This window comes from Ovis canadensis, chromosome X (genome assembly GCF_042477335.2).
Source record: "Ovis canadensis isolate MfBH-ARS-UI-01 breed Bighorn chromosome X, ARS-UI_OviCan_v2, whole genome shotgun sequence".
NCBI lineage: Eukaryota > Metazoa > Chordata > Mammalia > Artiodactyla > Bovidae > Ovis > Ovis canadensis.
This window is the reverse complement of record NC_091727.1, coordinates 89,143,725-89,162,978: the sequence shown is the minus strand read 5'-3', so window position 1 is coordinate 89,162,978 and position 19,254 is coordinate 89,143,725.

Sequence of the window (19,254 nt, the reverse complement as noted above, 5' to 3'; positions counted from 1 at the left end):
ATAAAAAAGAGTCAATCAATAATGAATAATGCAATAAATGAGATCAAAAACACTCCGGAGGGAACCAACAGTAGAATAACAGAGGCAGAAGATAGGACAAGTGAGGTCGAAGATAGAATGGTAGAAATAAATGAAACAGAGAGGAAAAAAGGAACACAAAAGAAATGAGAACAATCTCAAAGACCTCTGGGACAATGTTAAACACCCCAACATTGGAATAATAGGAGTCCCAGAGGAAGAAGACAAAAAGAAAGACCATAAGAAAATACTTGAGGAGATAATAGTTGAAAACTTCCCTAAAATGGGAAGGAAATAATCACCTAAGTTCAAGAAAACCACAGAGTCCCAAATAGGATAAACCCAAGGCAAAACACCCCAAGACACATATTAATCAAATTAACAAAGATCAATCTGAACAAATATTAAAAGCAGCAAGGGGAAAAAAACAAATAACACACAAGGGGATTCCCATAAGGATGACAGCTGATCTTTCAATAGAAACTCTTCAGGCCACAAGGGAATGACAGGACATACTTAAAGTGATGAAAGAAAATAACCTACAGCCCAGATTACTGTACCCAGCAAGGATCTCATTCAAATATGAAGGAGAAATCAAAAGCTTTACAGTCAAGCAAAAGCTGAGAGAATTCAGCACCACCAAACCAGCTCTCCAACAAATGCTAAAGGATCTTCTCTAGACAGGAAACACAGAAAGGGTGTATAAACTCGAACCCAAACCAACAAAGTAAATGGCAATGGGATCATACTTACCAATAATTACCTTAAACGTAAATGAGTCGAATGCCCCAAAGAAAAGACAAAGACTGGCTGAATGGATACAAAAAGAAGACCCCTATGTATGTTGTCTACAAGAGACCCACCTCAAAACAAGGGACACATACAGACTGAAAGTGAAGGGCTGGAAAAAGATATTCCACTCAAATAGAGAACAAAACGAAGCAGGAGTAGCAAAACTCATATCAGATAAAATAGACTTTAAAACAAAGGCTGTGAAAAGAGACAAAGAAGGACACTACCTAAGGATCAAAAAAGGATCAATCCAAGAAGAAGATATAACAATTATAAATATATATACACCCAACATAGGAGCACTGCAATATGTAAGACAAATGCTAACAAGTATGAAAGGGGAAATTAACAATAACACAATAATAGTGGGAGACTTTAATACCTCACTCACACTTGTGGATAGATCAGCTAAACAGAAAATTGACAAGGAAACACAAACTTTAAATGATACAATAGACCAGTTAGACCTAATTGATAATCTATAGGACATTTCACCCCCAAACAATGAATTTCACCTTTTTCTCAAGTGCACTCAGAACCTTCTCCAGGATAGATCACATCCTGGGCCATAAATCTAGCCTTGGTAAAATTAAAAAAAATTGAAATCATTCCAATCATCTTTTCTGACCACAATGCTATAGGATTAGATCTCAATTACATGAGAAAAAACTATTAAAAATTCCAACATATGGAGGCTGAACAACATGCTGCTGAATAACCAACAAATCACAGAAGAAATAAAAAAAGAAATTAAAATATGCATAGAAATGAATGAAAATGAAAACACAACAACCCAAAACCTGTGGGACAGTGTAAAAGCAGTGCTAAGGGGAAGGTTCATAGCAATACAGGCATACCTCAAAAAACAAGAAAAAAGTCAAATAAAAAACCTAACTCCATACTTAAAGCAACTAGAAAAGGAAGAAATGAAGAACCCCAGGGTTAGTAGAATGAAAGAAATCTTTAAAAATTAAGGCAGAAATAAATGCAAAAGAAACAAAAGAGACCGTAGCAAAAATCAACAAAACCAAAAAAAGCTGGTTCTTTGAGAAGATAAATAAAATTGACAAACCATTAGCCAGACTCATCAAGAAACAAAGGGAGAAAAAACAAATCAATAAAATTAGAAATGAACATGGAGAGATCACAACAGACAACACAGAAATACAAAGGATCATAAGAGACTACTATCAGCAATTATATACCAATAAAATGGACACATTGGAAGAAAAGGACAAATCCTTAGAAAAGTACAACCTTCCAAAACTGAACCAGGAAGAAATAGAAAATCTTAACAGACTCATCACAAGCATGGAAATTGAAACTGTAATCAGAAATCTTCCAGAAAATAAAAGCCCAGGTCCAGACGGCTTCACAGCTGAATTCTACCAAAAATTTAGAAAGAGCTAACACCTATGGTACTCAAACTCTTCCAGAAAATTGCAGAGGAAGGTAAACTTCCAAACTCATTCTATGAGGCCACCATCACCCTAATACCAAAACCTGACAAAGATGCCACAAAAAAAGAAAACTACAGGCCAATATCACTGATGAACGTAGATGCAAAAATCCTCAACAAAATTCTAGCAATCAGAATCCAACAACACATTAAAAAGATCATACATCATGACCAAGTGGGCTTTATCCCAGGGGTGCAAGGATTCTTCAATATCTGCAAATCAATCAACGTAATATATCACATTAACAAATTGAAAGATAAAAGCCATATGATTATCTCAATAGATGCAGAGAAAGCCTTTGACAAAATTCAACATCCATTTATGATAAAAACTCTCCAGAAAGCAGGCATAGAAGGAACATACCTCAACATAATAAAAGCTATATATGACAAACCCACAGCAAACATCCTCAATGGTGAAAAATTGAAAGCATTTCCCCTAAAGTCAGGAACAAGACAAGGGTGCCCACTCTCACCACTACTATTCAACATAGTTTTGGAAGTGTTGGCCACAGCAATCAGAGCAGAAAAAGAAATAAAAGGAATCCAGATTGGAAAAGAAGAAGTAAAACTCTCACTGTTTGCAGACGAAATGATCGTCTACATAGAAAACCCTAAAGACTCCACCGGAAAATTACTAGAGCTAATCAATGAATACAGTAAAGTTGCAAGATATAAAATTAGCACACAGAAATCCCTTGCATTCCTATACACTAACAATGAGAAAACAGAAAGAGATATTAAGGAAACAATTCCATTCACCATTGCAATGACAAGAATAAAATACTTAGGAATATATCTACCTAAAAAAACAAAAGGCCTATATACAGAAAACTATAAAACACTGATGAAAGAACTCAAAGAGGACACAAATAGATGGAGAAATATGCCATGTTCATGGATTGGAAGAATCAATATAGTGAAAATGAGTATACTACCCAAAGGATTCTATAGGTTCATTGTAATCCCTATAAAGCTACCAATGGTATTGTTCACAGAACTAGAACAAATAATTTCACAATTTGTATGGAAATACAAAAAACCTTGAATAGCCAAAGCAATCTTGAGAAATAAGAATGGAACTAGAGGAATCAACCTACCTGACTTCAGGCTCTACTACAAAGCCACCATCATCAAGACAGTATGGTACTGGCACAAAGACAGAAATATACATCACTGGAACAAAATAGTAAGCCCACAGATAAATGCATACACCTCTGGACACCTTATGGGCTTCCCTTGTAGCTTAGTCAGTAAAGAATCCTGTCTGCCATGCAGGAGACCTGGGTTCGATTCCTGGGTTGGGAAGATCCCCTGGAGAAGGAAGTGACAACCCACTCAGTATCCTTGCTTGAAAAATCTCATGGACAGAGGAGCCTGGTGGGCTGCAGTCCATGGGGTCGCAAAGAGTTGTGCACGATGGAACAACTAACACTTACTTATGGACACCTTATCTTTGACAAAGAAGGTAAGAATATACAATGGAGAAAAGACAATCTCTTTAACCAGTGGTACTGGGAAAATTGATCATCCACTTGTAAAAGAATGAAACTAGAACACTTTCTAACACCATACACAAAAATAAACTCAAACTGGATTAAAGATCTAAACATAAGACCAGAAACTATAAAAATCCTAGAGGAAAACATAGGCAAAACACTCTCTGACATAAATCACAGCAGGATCCTCTATGACCCACCTCCCAGAGTAATGGAAATAAAAGCAAAAATAAACAAATGGAACCTAATTAAACTTAAAAGCTTCTGCACAACAAAGGAAACTATAAGCAAGGTGAAAAGACAGGCTTCAGCATGGGAGAAAATAATAGCAAATGAAGCAACTGACAAAGAATTAATCTTGAAAATATTCAAGCAACTTCTGCAACTCAAGTCCAGAAAAATAAAGGACTCAATCAAAAAATGGTCCAAAGAACTAAACAGACATTTCTCCAAAGAAGACATACAGATGACTAACAAACACATGAAAAGATGCTCAGCATCACTCATTATCAGAGAAATGCAAATCAAACCACAATGAGGTACCATCTCACACCAGTCAGAATGGCTGCTACCCCAAAGTCTACAAACAGTAACTGCTGGAGACGGTGTGGAGAAAAGGGAATGCTCTTACACTGCTGGTGGAAATGCAAACTAGTACTGCCGCTATGGAGAACAGTGTGGAGATTCCTTTGAAAAACTGGAAATAGGACTACCATATGCCCCAGCAATCCCACTGCTTGGCATACACACAGAGGAAACCAGAACTGAAAGAGACATGTGTACCCCAGTGCTCATCACAGCACTGTTAATAATAGCCAGGACATGGAAGCAACCTAGATTTCCATCAGCAGATGAATGGATAAGAAAGCTGTGGTACATATACATAATGGAATATTACTCAGCAATTAAAAAGAATACATTTGAATCAGTTCTAATGAGGTGGATGAAACGAGCTTATTATACAGAGTGAAGTATGCCAGAAAGGAAAACACCTATAAAGTATAGTAAGGCATATATATGGAATTTAGAAAGATGGTAATGATAACCCTATATGCAAGACAGCAAAAGAGACACAGATGTATAGAACAGTCTTTTGGAGTCTGTGAGAGAAGGCGACTGTGGGATGATTTGAGAGAATAGCTTTGAAGATGTATATTATCATATGCAAAACAGATCACCAGTGCAGGTTCAGTGCAAGAGGCAGGGTGCTCAGGGCTGGTGCACTGGGATGACCCAGAAGGATGGGATGGGGAGGGAGGTAGGAAGGGGTGTTCAGGATAGGGAACACATATACACCCGTGGCTTATTCATGTCAATGTATGGCAAAATCACTACAATATTGTAAAGTAATTAGTCTCCAATTAAAATAAATAAATTTTAAAAAAGAGAAAAACGAGTTTCAGAGAGGTTAAGTTATTTGCTCAGGATGACAGAGTTAGTAACTGGCAGAGCTGGACTTAAAGATACACACTCTCATTCTAAGTAGAAGTCTTTTCTACTAAGTCACACCTTCTGCCAACATAGTAATGTTTGCTGAAAAATACTCATATAGTAGATATAAATTTCATAGTGCACACAACTCAGTTTCTCAACTTGGTTCACTATTTTTCTAAGTGAATTTGGCTTCTTTCTCAAGTCCTGAATCTGCTAGATGGTGCAAAGTGCAATGTCAGTTACCTTTAGGTCTTTGGTCACATCAGGATCCTTCTTCCCATTCCCTCGTCTTGACTGCCTTCTAGGTTATGAAAGTGAAAGCGAAAGTCCCTCAGTTGTGTCTGACTCTTTGCGACCCCCATGGACTAATTCTCCAGGCCAGAATACTGGAGTGGGTAGCTCTTCCTTTCTCCAGGGGATCTTCCCAACCCAGGGATCAAACACGTCTCCACATTGGAGGCAGATTCTTTACCAGCTGAGCCACAAGGGAAGCACCTAGGTTATAGGGGGTTTATAAAACGTTATGGCATGGGTCATGCCAGCTGTTCCTGTGAGGTGCAGCATCCCCTATGATTCTTGTCCACTGTCACCTCCATGGAGCATCCTCTGAGACTGTCCCCATGGCCTCCCATTGTATGGTGCATGCTACTTTATCCAGCATTGTCCCCTCCTCACAACCACATGATTCTTTTGAGCCCACCAGCTCATACTTTCTCTCAGAAATAAGGGGATATCCTCCTCCTCTCTCTCACACACAATTTCTGGTTGTCACAGGGTTTAATTTCACCCCTTTGTAATATGTACTGTTCTGGCACTAATCCGTGTGGCTCCTATGCTGTGGTAGTACAGGGAATTCCTGCCTGACTGTCTCCTCACAGCTATGTCTGCCATGGGCTTCAAAAGCCGAAATTCAAGAGGGGACCACTGGCGTCTCTCTTCTCTACCTCTCTGCAGTGACAGTCCTAACTCGAAGGCAGTGTGTATGTAATGCTCCAGTGGTTTGGGCTTGTGTGGTGCAGGGACATGTGAATGTGGAAAAACACCAGGGAATATTTCAGAATATTCTACTAGCAAGTCATCTTAATTCAGTTAACAACTATGTGGAAATGTGGTCGAGTTCAGGATGTTTTGCCATGACAGCCTATGAAAAAACATTCACTTCAGAATAATTAATTGGTCTTGCTCTATACACATAATTTAATGGCCATTATATCTTGGTGAAATCACTTAATTTCACTTAGCCTCAGTTGCTGTCTGGGGGTTATCAAGGTCAGATCCAGGTTTTATGTGGCTCAAGCTTACACTGTTTGGGTTCTCCTCCTGAAGAAAAGTACTAAAAAAAAAAAATCACAAAAGCAAAATAAAGTGTAAGAGAGGGATATTTGATTCATTAGTACACAGAATCCACCTCTAGGGAAATAACAACTTCTGACTCCTACTTTAGGATTGGTGAGGATCCCAGAAGTAGTGAATGTGAGAATGCTTTGTAAACTGCAGAGTGTGGTAGGTCTATGAGAGTGGAACAAACTTTAGAATGCTTAATTTGATGTGTTACATAGAAATTCCTAGCTGAAGTGATGACATGGAGGACATTTTAACTGATCTCTTTTCTGAGATATCATTTCATGTTATCTTGGAAATGATAGTATGAATGTAAAAGTGAAATCAGTTAAAGGGTACCTTTGAACTTAAGGATTAAAAGAGATGATTTAGCTCAAAAAACTATTATGAAATAGAAAAGAAAAAAGAAACAAAAGAAAAATGTACAGTTCTAATGAGGTGGATGAAACTGGAGCCTATTATACAGAGTGAAGTAAGCCAGAAAGAAAAACACAAATACAGTATACAAACGCATATATATGGAATTTAGAAAAATGGTAACGATAACCCTGTATGCAAGACAGCAAAAGAGACACAGATGTATAAAACTGTCTTTTGGACTCTGTGGGAGAGGGAGAGGGTGGGATGATTTAGGAGAATGGCATTAAAACATGTATAATATATATGAAACGAATTGCCAGTCCAGGTTCGATGCATGATACTGGATACTTGGGGCTGATGCACTGAGACGACCCAGAGGGATGGTACGGGAAGGGAGGGGGGGGTTCAGGATGGGGAACATGTGTATACCTGTGGCAGATTCATGTTGATGTATGGCAAAACAAATACAATATTGTAAAGTAATTAGCCTCCGATTAAAATAAATAAATTAATTTTTTTTTAAAGAAAAATGTACAGGTTTGGGGAGGTGGCAGTACCATTTCTCTGTATAAGGAGCATTGTTTCAGAATTGGAATGGAGTGGAGTGAACCTGGAATTGTGGGTCGGAAGAGTTGGATTCAAGTCTGGTTTTGCCCTAACTTACTGTGTGACCTTGAAATAGTGTGGTATCTGATCTCAGTTTCATTTTCTTACATGTAAAATGAAATAATTATACTAGATAGTCCCCAAAGTTACTTCCTCATTCATCATTTAAAATTTTTAAACAATTAGAAATGTTTTGTTATAAAGGACAATTTCCAATTATAAATAACATAAAGAATACAAAAAAGTACAAAAAAATGTTATAAAATCACCTTAAAATAATTGGAATTAAAAATTCAATGACTATATTAGAAAATTAGACACAGTTGGAAAACAAACTCATTAATTGGAAGATAGACCTGAAGAAGTTCTCCATAATATAGTTGAGAAATACAGAAATGGGAAACATGAAAGCTATACCAAAGACATGGAGGACTAAACGAGAGGCTTAATGTAATTGGTGCTTTTGTTGGAGATAATAAAGGAAAAAGCAATATTAAAGAATTAACTGCTGAAAATTTTCCAAAATTACTGAGAGAAACCAATCGTCAGTAAGCCAAAATGAATTCTAAGCAGAAAAACAAAATCCCCATCTAGACAAATTGCAGTCAACCCACAGAACATCTACAGAACAATACATTTTCACACTTCCTACTCATTAGCCAGCTTTCTGAGACTCAGGGGAGGCCTGGGAGACTAAAGCAAGAGCCTTCTACTTCAAAATACAGGGACATGGGAGCTTGTATAAGGTTTCAGTCCCCCCTTTTCTTTGACACTCCTCAATCTTGAAAGAAACAGGTTAGGATAAGAAAAGGAATAATGCTTTGGATACAGATTGTGCTCAGTCACTCAGTCATGTCCAACTCTTTGCAACCCCCTGGACTGAGGCTCCTCTGTCCATGTAATTTTTCAGGCAAGAACACTGGAGTAGGTTGCCATTTCCTCTTCCAGGGAATCTTCCCCACCCAGGGATCAAACCCATGTCTCTTGTGTCTCCTGCATTAGCAGGCAGATTCTTTACCACTGAGCCACCTGGGAAACCCCAGACAGAGAAGTGAGTGAAAATTTCTCATTTGTGTCTGACTCTTTGCCACCCAATGGACTATACAGTCCATAGAATTCCCCAGGCCAGAATACTGGAGTGGGTAGCTGTTCCTTTCTCCAGGGGATCATCCCAACCCAGGGATCAAACCCAGGTCTCCTGCACTGAAGGCAGATTCTTTATCAGCTGAGCCACCAGGGAAAGCCCCTGAATAGAGAGGGGTTTCACAATCATAAACTCGGCAGAGGGACTTGCTTTTAGGGACACTCATTTTCAAGTTTAGTGCTTTTTCCCCCCAGCACTGTATAGTCTCCTTGCTTTTAAAGCAAAGTAATTTTCCATCCATACCTTGACACCCAAGTATTTGGTTAGAAGGTAGCATTTGGATCTGATGTCGGACTCCTGTCTGTTGATTATAATGTCAGTTGGACCAAGTCTACAGACACCTCATTGGGGATGAGCTCAGGATATCTGAGCAGATTAGGCAATTTGAGATCCCATCTTCATGACTTTCAGCTCACTCTGAAGGGAGCCTCCAGTGAACTGGAAAATAGCTTTCTTCCTCCCAGGAGTCACTTCAAACACCAGGTCTCAAAAGTCTCTGACCCTTGACTGCCTGAGAATCATGTAACCTTGGAGTAACCCAAGACTGTTGTTTGCCTAATTGACAAGAGAGATCCTTTTAAGTTCATGAGACTCTGCAGATGAAGGTCAATTGTCTGATGTAGCATTAGAACAGTGGTAAATTTCTGTGGTAGTCTTGACACTTTTAATGAGAGATTTGACATTTGATGGAGAGGTTGGTGAGGAACTAGTTGGGGACTTTGGTGGTCAAAACAGCAATAAAATATGGTTCTAGCAATAGTTTATGCTGGCTTGAGATGGGAATGCTGGCTGCAGAATTTAGAAAGAAACCACCTGTGAGTTAATCTTTAGAGATTTTAGGAAATGGGACTCTCCAAGACACCAGCTATATGACTGGCATCCTTTGGAGATAATTGAGTTGGCTATATCTTTGAAATAAAAGTTGCTCTTGGATGGAAGAAAAGGTCCCCAAAGAAACATTGACATTCTAGTAATGATATTTACTCACACAACTCAACTTGACTCTATATCATGTATGAATTTTTACTTAAAACAGGTCTTGATTACCTGTTGCATATTCTTTTAAAAATATTTTCCTTGCTGATTACTTCTACTTATCTTTCTCATATTCAGCTCAGATGACACTTTTTGTAAGAAGTATTATCAAGCCTCCATGTCTGAGAGAGATGTCCCCTTTTTATGTTCTCATACTTACCAGCATGGAATACCATGGTGTAATTTTCTATTTACTTGCATCTGTATCCCTGAACCCTGTACCTGGCACATAGCCAACTTCAGTGAATCATCAGTTGAATGAATGAAAAAAATGAATTAGTGAATTGAATGGATTGCAAGTAAATTTTTGTGAGGGTTTGTAGAAGAAATAATTTGCATCTAATTGGGTAGAATATAGGATACTCCTTAAAGGATATGAGAGTCTCTTGGACTGCTAGGAAATCAAAATAGTCAGTCCTAAAGGAAATCAGTCTTGAGTATTCGTTGGAAGGACTGATGCTGAAACTGAAACTCCAATACTTTGGTCACCTGATACGAAGAACTGACTCATTGGAAAAGACCCTGATGCTGGGAAAGATTGAGGGCAGGAGGGAAAGGGGATGGCAGAGGATGAGATGATTGGATGGCATCACTGACTAGATGGACATTTGAGTTTGAGTAAGACTCTTGGGAGTCCCTTGGGCTGCAAAGAGATCCAACCAGTCCATTCTGAAGGAGATCAGCCCTGGGATTTCTTTGGAAGGAATGATGCTAAAGCTGAAACTCCAGTACTTTGGACACCTCATGCGAAGAGTTGACTCATTGGAAAAGACTCTGATGCTGGGAGGGATTGGGGCAGGAGGAGAAGGGGACGACCGAGGATGAGATGGCTGGATGGCATCACCGACTCGATGGACGTGAGTTTGAGTGAACTCCGGGAGTTGGTGATGGACAGGGAGGCCTGGCGTGCTGCAATTCATGGGGTCGCAAAGAGTTGGATATGACTGAGCGACTGAACTGAACTGAACTGAACTGAAGCTCCGTTAGTAGGTGATGGACAGGGAAGCCTGGCATGCTGCAGTCCATGAGGTTGCAAAGAGTCGAACATGGCCAAACAACTGAACTGAATTGAAAGGAGATATCATTAGAGATATTTTTCAAGAATATGTAAGAGTTTTAAAGACTGTTCTATACAGCCTTTTGGACTCTGTGGGAGAGGGCGAGGGTGGGATGATTTGGGAGAATGGCATTGAAACATGTATATTATCATATATGAAACGAATCACCAATCCAGGTTCGATGCATGATACAGGGTGCTCGGGGCTGGTCCACTGGGATGATCCAGAGGGAGGGGTTGGGGAGGGAGGTGGGAGAGGGTTCAGGATGGGAAACACATGTACACCTGTGGTGGATTCATGTCAATGTTTTGCAAAACCAATACAATATTGTAAAGTAACTAGCCTCCAATTAAAATAAATACATTTATATTAAAAAAGAATATGTAGGAGTTTATAAGGGAAAAAAGGCAAGAGAAATTCCAAAGGAAACATCATGAGGGAACCACAGAGGCAGAAGTATCATTATGTAACCGCTAGTTCAGCTAGGTTAGATTAGTGCTTCACAAACTTGAGTTGCAGTAGGACCACCTGAAAGACTTCTTAAAACCCAATTTTCTGGGCTCCACTCCTAGAGTTTTTGACTCAGTGGTTCTGTGGTGGGCTCTAGTAATGTGCATTTGTAATACTTTCCCAGGTGCTGTTGGTCCAAAGACCACGCTTTGAGAACTACTGAGCTGGAGAGCAGTATATTTGGAAGGAATCGTGGCAGATAAAGCTGGAAAGGTAGATTGGGGTGCACTGTGGAAGGTGTTTAAATGATAAGTTGATGTTTTATTTTGTTGATTTTATTGGTGGAGAGGAAGCATTAACGATTCTTGAATGTGGAAATGATTTGGTTAGAGCTCCCTGGTGGCTCAGTGGTAAAAAATTCACCTGCAGTGCAGGAGCCATAGGAGACCTGGGTTCGATCCCTGGGTCGGGAAGATCCCCTGGAGGAGGAAATGGCAACCCACTCCAGTATTCTTGCCTGGAGAATTCTGTGGACAGAGGAGCCTGGTGGGCTACAGTCCATGGGGTTGCAAAGAGTCGGCCATGACTGAAGTGACTTAGCACAGCACATTACTTTAGGAAAATGAATCTTGTAGTAACCTAAAGAATGACTTGATGGAGGTGGATAGTTGGGGGCTGGGAGGAGAGACTGGACACAGAAGACTAGGTAGAAGGTGACTTCAATAATCCATTCTCTATTGCTGAAATTTACCTTTTAAAATGTTAATCATTTTGGATGGCAATCTTCCTAAAATATATTTCACACTCTCTGCTCTCCTACAGAGAGAATCATGAATATAATGCATTCTTTTGGTGACTCCAAGTTATCATTCTGAACATTGATGATTGCACTGAGTTGTAACACAGTGTGCTCTCACGGATATGGAGGTGTAAAGAGCTTTGTGCCCAATTCTAAATGCCCTAGAACTGCTGTGAATTTTTAGTTTTGTGTTTTCTAGTGACAATATTTCTATCTCTCCCTTGGTAGCTCCTCTCTCCATTCTAATTGGCTGATCCTAATCTGCAATGGGCTGGAAAACCAGATATAATTGTGTGTACATTACACACAGTAGAGTGTGGGTGAAGTACTCTTCTATGAATAGTCTATAAGCTTTGGAGTGTGAACTCTGCAACATTTATTTGGGCAGCTTATAGGTCTCTCAAAGTTCTTCCTATTTATGGCTCCATTCTGAGTAAGTGAGATTGCCAGGAATATGAGAGGCAATGTGTTGTCAATGGGAATATCATGTATTTTTATTTTTCAAATAAGAATTCTTGGAAGACTTTATAAAAGTCATGATCCTGAGTAAGTTGAGTTCAATAAAAGGGAGGATATAGCATTTTAATAGATAAATTGGTTGTTTTCTGATCACTCACTCCACCCCCTAGTTTTCCCTACAGTGGTAGTCACTGAAACTACAGTCTAGACCCAGGGTTCCCAATGTCTGGGTCACAGACCAGTACCTCCCATCAGATCAGCGGTGGCATTAGATCAGAAATAAAGTGTGTGCACAATAAATTTAATGCACTTGAATCATTCTGAAATCATCTCCCCCTACCCCAGTCTGGGGGAAAATTGTCTTCCACGAAATTGGTCCCTGGCGCCAAAAATGTTGGAGACTGCTGCTCTAGACCACAAGTCATTTGTGATATTCCTCTTGAGAAGCCACCATAAAAGATGAAGAAATGTTTCCAATGTTTGAGATTATGAGAATGCTTGTTAAAGTGATAAGACAAACCATTTCCTTGATAGATTGTTGGGAGGTAGGAAGGTAGGGGAGAATACCATTTGGTAGCATGTTGAGTCTCCAAATAGCCTGCCTCTTTTCAGAGGAAGTCAGTCCCGTGGAAAGTCTTTAGACAATTGCATATGGGCCCTGTGGAGTTTATTAAGTTGTTTTCCACCAAAGTGTAAATGCTGGAGAGCCAAATAACAGCAGTTGGGGGAGGAGAAGGAAAGAGAGTATGCTGGACTGGAATAGTTATCACCACAGTGACATGGTAAAGAACTTGGGCACCGTTTATGTTTGATTTCATGTATATACATATATATGTATATATATGAAATTGCTTATGAAGTCATCAAATTTTTATCCTTAAAAGAAAAAGCCAGAAAACAAGACCACAAATGACAAAACATCCTAGTTAGAGCCCAGATGGCTGCATAAAATAAATAGCCATTTCCTTGATGGAAGCACAGGCAATTTGGCTGTGTGAAGCTGCAATTCCAGCAGAGATCCTTGAAACAGATGTTGATATTGCTTGTGCATCAAAACTTTCCAAAACAACAAGATGTTCAGGTACTATGAGAACAAATAACTGGTACCTTCAAATCCTTAGATCAGTATCATGGGGAGACAGTGTTCTCCCAGAGAAAGATTGCCTTGAGATAAGTGCAGAGGAAAAAAATCTAGGAAAGATGGAATTTTTTGTAGTTCTGTTAAGAACTGGGAACATCTCCCAAATCTCCACGTTCCTCCTGCTCAATCCCATCCTCCCATTCTACCTCCCTGTATCGTGCTGCCTCTCTGAAGTCATGTCAGAGAGCATACTACATCAGCTGTTCTTTGAGGAGGATACAGGGACTGTTGGAAGGAGAGTGAAATTCTCTCATCTCAGGGTTAGTTGCCTATGTAAGGATGGTTAGGACTCTGCTAGATGGAGATAGGTGAGGAAAAGCCTTCCAGGTAGCAGGAAGGGCAGAAGCATGGACCAGAGTTGAAAAGAGTGTGATATGTTCATAGGTTGGTGACCAGAGAAAAATTTGTAGGAGGGAATAGAAAGTTGAAAAGAAGACTGGGAAAACTGCCTGAAAAACAATGATTGGCACAAAATAAATTAAAAAATATTTCAAGTAATCACATGAAACTGGTGATAAATTGCTTATCATTTCCCATCTTACTTGGGAGAACCACTGGATTTTAGTAACTTCAAAAACACTTCCCTTAGAATTGAAACAAGTATCAAAATGTTTAAAAGTAAGACGTATTGTAAAAATAAATAAAAGTAAGATAAATTTAGAAAGAATTCAGTTATCAGAATAAGTTTTTTTTAAACAAATGGAAATCATATATCTTTTTATACCTGTCCTGTAAAATAAATATGATAGGCTATGAAAAAGATGTCACTAAAGATGCCTCAGATAATTAAAAGAATAATACATTATTATTATGAGGAATAGGATGTTGATAAGTTAGAAAATTTAGATAAAATGGGTGAATTCTTAGAAAACATAACATACCCAAACTCATTTGACAAGAGTTAGAAACCAAAGAATCGAATCACTAATCTGGAGCCTTCCCACAAAGAAAACTCAGGCCCAGATGGCTTCACTGGCAAGTCCTACCAAATATTCAAGCAAGAAAAAAATTCCAGTTTTGCACAAAACCTTCCAGAGAACACAAAATGAGTGAATAGTCCCAGACTTATTTCATGAGGCCAGCTTAATTCTGATGGACAAAAGCATTAAAAGAAAGGAAAAATGGAGGGTGACCTCATTCATTGTGATAGATATAAAAACTTTAACCAAATATTAGCAAATAGAATTCAGCAACATATAAATCATCATGACAAAGTAGGCTATATCCCAGGAATACCAGATTACCATTAGAAACTCAAACAGTGTCATTCACTACATCAGTAAATAAAAGGGGGAAAATCATACGATCATCTCAATAGATGCAGATAAACCAAGTGATAAAATTCAACATTGTTTTACGATAAAAATTCTTAGCCAACTAGGAACACAAGAGAATACTTAGGAGGCCAGGCCCATGTGGTAGGCTATGAAAAAATCTTGACTTCAAACCAAAGGAGATGAGATATCACTTTTAGTGAAAATAAAAGCTGATAGGACTACTTTGGAAAATAATTTGACATTTTCTAAGAAGTAGAAAATGAAGTACAACTACGACTCAAAAAGTCTATTCTTATGTATATTCCCTAAATCCACACATGTTCATAGTCATGGTAACAGGATTCTCAATTGTGAAAAACTAAAAACAAACCAAATGACCATCAATAGATTGTGTAGGTAAACTGTGGAATATTAATAAAACCAAATTAAATACAACAAAACACGGTATAGAGGAATCTTATAACATTATGCTGAGTGGGAAAAAAAAAGCAAGACCAAAAGAAACACATGGTGATTTCATTTATAGAAAATTCAAAATTATGGAAAACTATACTGTAAGACTTGGTACTGCATATATATGTGGTTAAATCATATAGAAAACCAGGGAACTAGTTACTGTACAATTTAGGATAGTGACATCTGTCATGGTCCAGGTGCAGGCTGGAAAAGGATTTCCAGACATGAGACAGAATGAGAGGGAAATAAAGTTTCTTAGAATGGGAGAGAGAGCTCAAGGGAGAACCAATGTTGAACAGGGCTCGTTAGTCTACTTTTATACCCAGGTACAAGGAATGGGATAGGGGTCTTGCAGGTCATTTGCTGATTGGATGAGGCATGTATACTAGGTGGGGAAGAGTATGACAAATACCTTCTCCCTATGGGGTAGGAGGGGAGACAGGTCATACTGCTCAGGAGGATCTGAAATCCGTTAATAGTTACAACATGGGGGAGAGAAGGACAATAAAGGTCTGGTTTTTCCATTCTTGCATTCCAAGACCCCCCTTAGTTTTATCTGCTCTTTCATCCTTGAGTCACCACAACATCAAGGGCAGTGATGATCTGTAGAGGATACAGGGGCTTCTGGGTAGCAGATGTAATATTGTGATTTATAAGAAATATACATTTGGTCATTCAGGTGACCAAAATATTGTTGTTGTTGTTGTTCAGTCGCTCAGTCAAGTCTGACTCTTTGTGACCCCATGGACTGCAGCACGCCAGGCTTCCCTGTCCTTCACCATCTCCAGGAGCTTGTTCAAGCTCATGTCCATTGAGTTGGTGATGCCATCCAACCATCTGATCCTCTGTCATCCCCTTCTCCTCCTGCCATCAATCTTTCCCAGCATCGGGGGCCAAAATATATTTCTCGTATATAGTCTTTAAAAAAATTTTTTTAATGGAAAGATAATTGCTTTACAGAATTTTGTGGTTTTCTGTCATACATCAACAAGAATCAGCCATAGGTACACCCATGTCCCCTCCCTCCTGAATCTCATATGTAGTCTTTGTTCATGGATCCTGGCTCTCAGATTCTAAAACCCTTGTAATGTCCTATGATAAGAGCCATAAAAATTGATGGAGAAGATTCTTGAGAGTCCCTTGGACAGCAAGGAGATACAACAAGTCAATCCTAAAGGAAATCAGTTCTGAATATTCATTGGAAGGATTGATACTGAAGCTGAAACTCCAATATTTTGGCCACCTAATGCAAAGAACTGACTCATTTGAAAAGACCCTGATGCTGGGAAAGATTGAAGGTGGGAGGAGAAGGGGAAGATAAAGGATAAGATGGTTGGATGGCATCACCAACTCAATGGACATAAATTTGAGTAAACTCTGGGAGTTGGTGATGGACAGGGAGGCCTGGCATGCTGCAATCCATGGGGTCGCAAACAGACACAACTGAGCCACTGAACTGAAGAGCCATAAAGGTGTCATCTGTTATGTTAATGAGGTAGTTCTTGGAAAGCCCTTAGGTATAGGAGGCTTCTTGCCAGGAGCCTTAACCAAGTGATTAGAGGGTTGCACTGGAAAAGGTCAGTTTTCATTCCAATTCCAAAGAAAGACAATGCAAAAGAATGCTCAAACTACTGCACAATTGCACTCATCTCACATGCTAGTAAAGTAATGCTCAAAATTCTCCAAGCCAGACTTCAGCAATATGTGAACCGTGAACTCCCTGATGTTCAAGCTGGTTTTAGAAAAGGCAGAGGAACCAGAGATCAAATTGCCAACATCCGCTGGATCATGGAAAAAGCAAGAGAGGTCCAGAAAAACTTCTATTTCTGCTTTATTGACTATGCCAAAGCCTTTGACTGTGTGGATCACAATAAACTGTGGAAAATTCTTCAAGAGATGGGAATACCAGACCACCTGACCTGCCTCTTGAGAATTCTGTATGCAGGTCAGGAAGCAACAGTTAGAACTGGACATGGAAGAACACACTGGTTCCAAATAGGAAAAGGAGTACGTCAAGCCTGTATATTGTCACCCTGATTATTTAACTTATATGCAGAGTACATCAGGAGAAACGCTAGGCTGGAAGAAGAACAAGCTGGAATCAAGATTGCCGGGAGAAATATCAATAACCTCAGATATGCAGATGACACCACCCTTATGGCAGAAAGTGAAGAGGAACTAAAAAGCCTCTTGATGAAAGTGAAAGAAGAGAGTGAAAAAGTTGGCTTAAAGCTCAACATTCAGAAAACAAAGATCATGGCATCTGTACCCATCACTTCATGGCAAATAGATGGGGAAACAGTGGAAACAGTGGCAGACTATTTTTGGGGGCTCCAAACTCACTGCAGATGGTGACTGCAGCCATGAAATTACAAAACACTTACTCCTTGGAAGAAAAGTTATGACCAACCTAGATAGTATATTCAAAAGCAGAGACATTACTTTGTCGACTAAGGTCCGTCTAGTCAAGGCTATGGTTTTTCCTGTGGTCATGTATGGATGTGAGATTTGGACTGTGAAGAAGGCTGAGCACCGAAGAATTGATGCGTTTGAACTGTGGTATTGGAGAAGACTCTTGAGGGTCCCTTGGACTGCAAGGAGATCCAACCAGTCCATTCTGAAGGAGATCAGTCCTGGGATTTCTTTGGAAGGAATGATGCTAAAGCTGAAGCTCCAGTACTTTGGACACCTCTTGCGAAGAGTTGACTCATTGGAAAAGACTCTGATGCTGGGAGGGATTGGGGGCAGGAGGAGAAGGGGACCGCCCAGGATGAGATGGCTGGATGGCATCACTGACTCAATGGACATGAGTCTGAGTGAACTCCGGGAGATGGTGATGGACAGGGAGGCCTGGCGTGCTGTGATTCATGGGATCGCAGAGAGTCGGACACGACTGAGAGACTGAACTGAACTGAACTGAACTGAACTTTTAGTCCCTTCTCCCCCACCTCTGGGAAGCAGTGATGGGTTGTAGATTGAGTTCAGTTACCAGTGGTCAGTGATTTAGCTCATCATGTGAATACAAAGAAGTCTCCATAAAAACCTGAAAAGACAGGGTCAGAGAGCTTCTGGGTTGGTGACTACATGGAGGTGGGGGGGGGGCACCTGGAGAAGTCATGGAAACTCTGCTTCCATTCCCCAGTTCTTGCCCTCAGCTTCCCTCTCATCTGGCTGTTCCTGAGTTGTATCATTTTATGATCAACTGAGGGTCTTGTAAGTAACATGTTTTCTCTGAATTCTGTGAGCTGCTTTAGTAAATTAGTTGAACCTGCAGGGGCAGGGATGGTGGTGAATCATTGGAACCTTCAGTCTGTAGCTGATTGGTCAGACGTGAGGGTGATAACTTGGGCTTGAAACTGGCATCTGAAGTGGTGGGAAGGCAGTATTGTAGGACTGAGCCCTTAACCCGTGGAATCTGCTGCCTGGGGAATGCAAGGAAGGGATTTTCAGTAGCAGGGAGCCTCTTTTCTGCCAGGACTGACTCTGGAACTGAGGGAGGAGCTGCCAAATTCTATCAGCACTTGGATAGTGCCCAGTAAAGAGCTCTTGACAGAGCGCTGCTCGGTTTGTGGACTGCAGTTCCGTGGTGAATGGACGACATCCTGTTTCAGAGCCTCCACTCCAATAGAAGAAGGTAAAACAAAATCAGTCATCTCAGTGGGCTGAATTGCATGCTATTTTCCCAGCAGTGATGGAAGAACTGAAAAGTGGTTAAAAAAAAAAACAACCCTGTGTTTGACTCTTTACTGACTCCTGGGCATTGGCCAGTGGTCTGGCCCTGTGGTCAAGCAGGAGGATAGTAGAAACCTGGCTTATTACATGACTGTCTGTGTGAGGCACAGCCCTATCAAAATCGGAGGTCTACATCAAAGTAGGAAAGTTGAGGCCCATCAGAAGCACCCCTTCAGGTTAGGAAGGTGATTGGA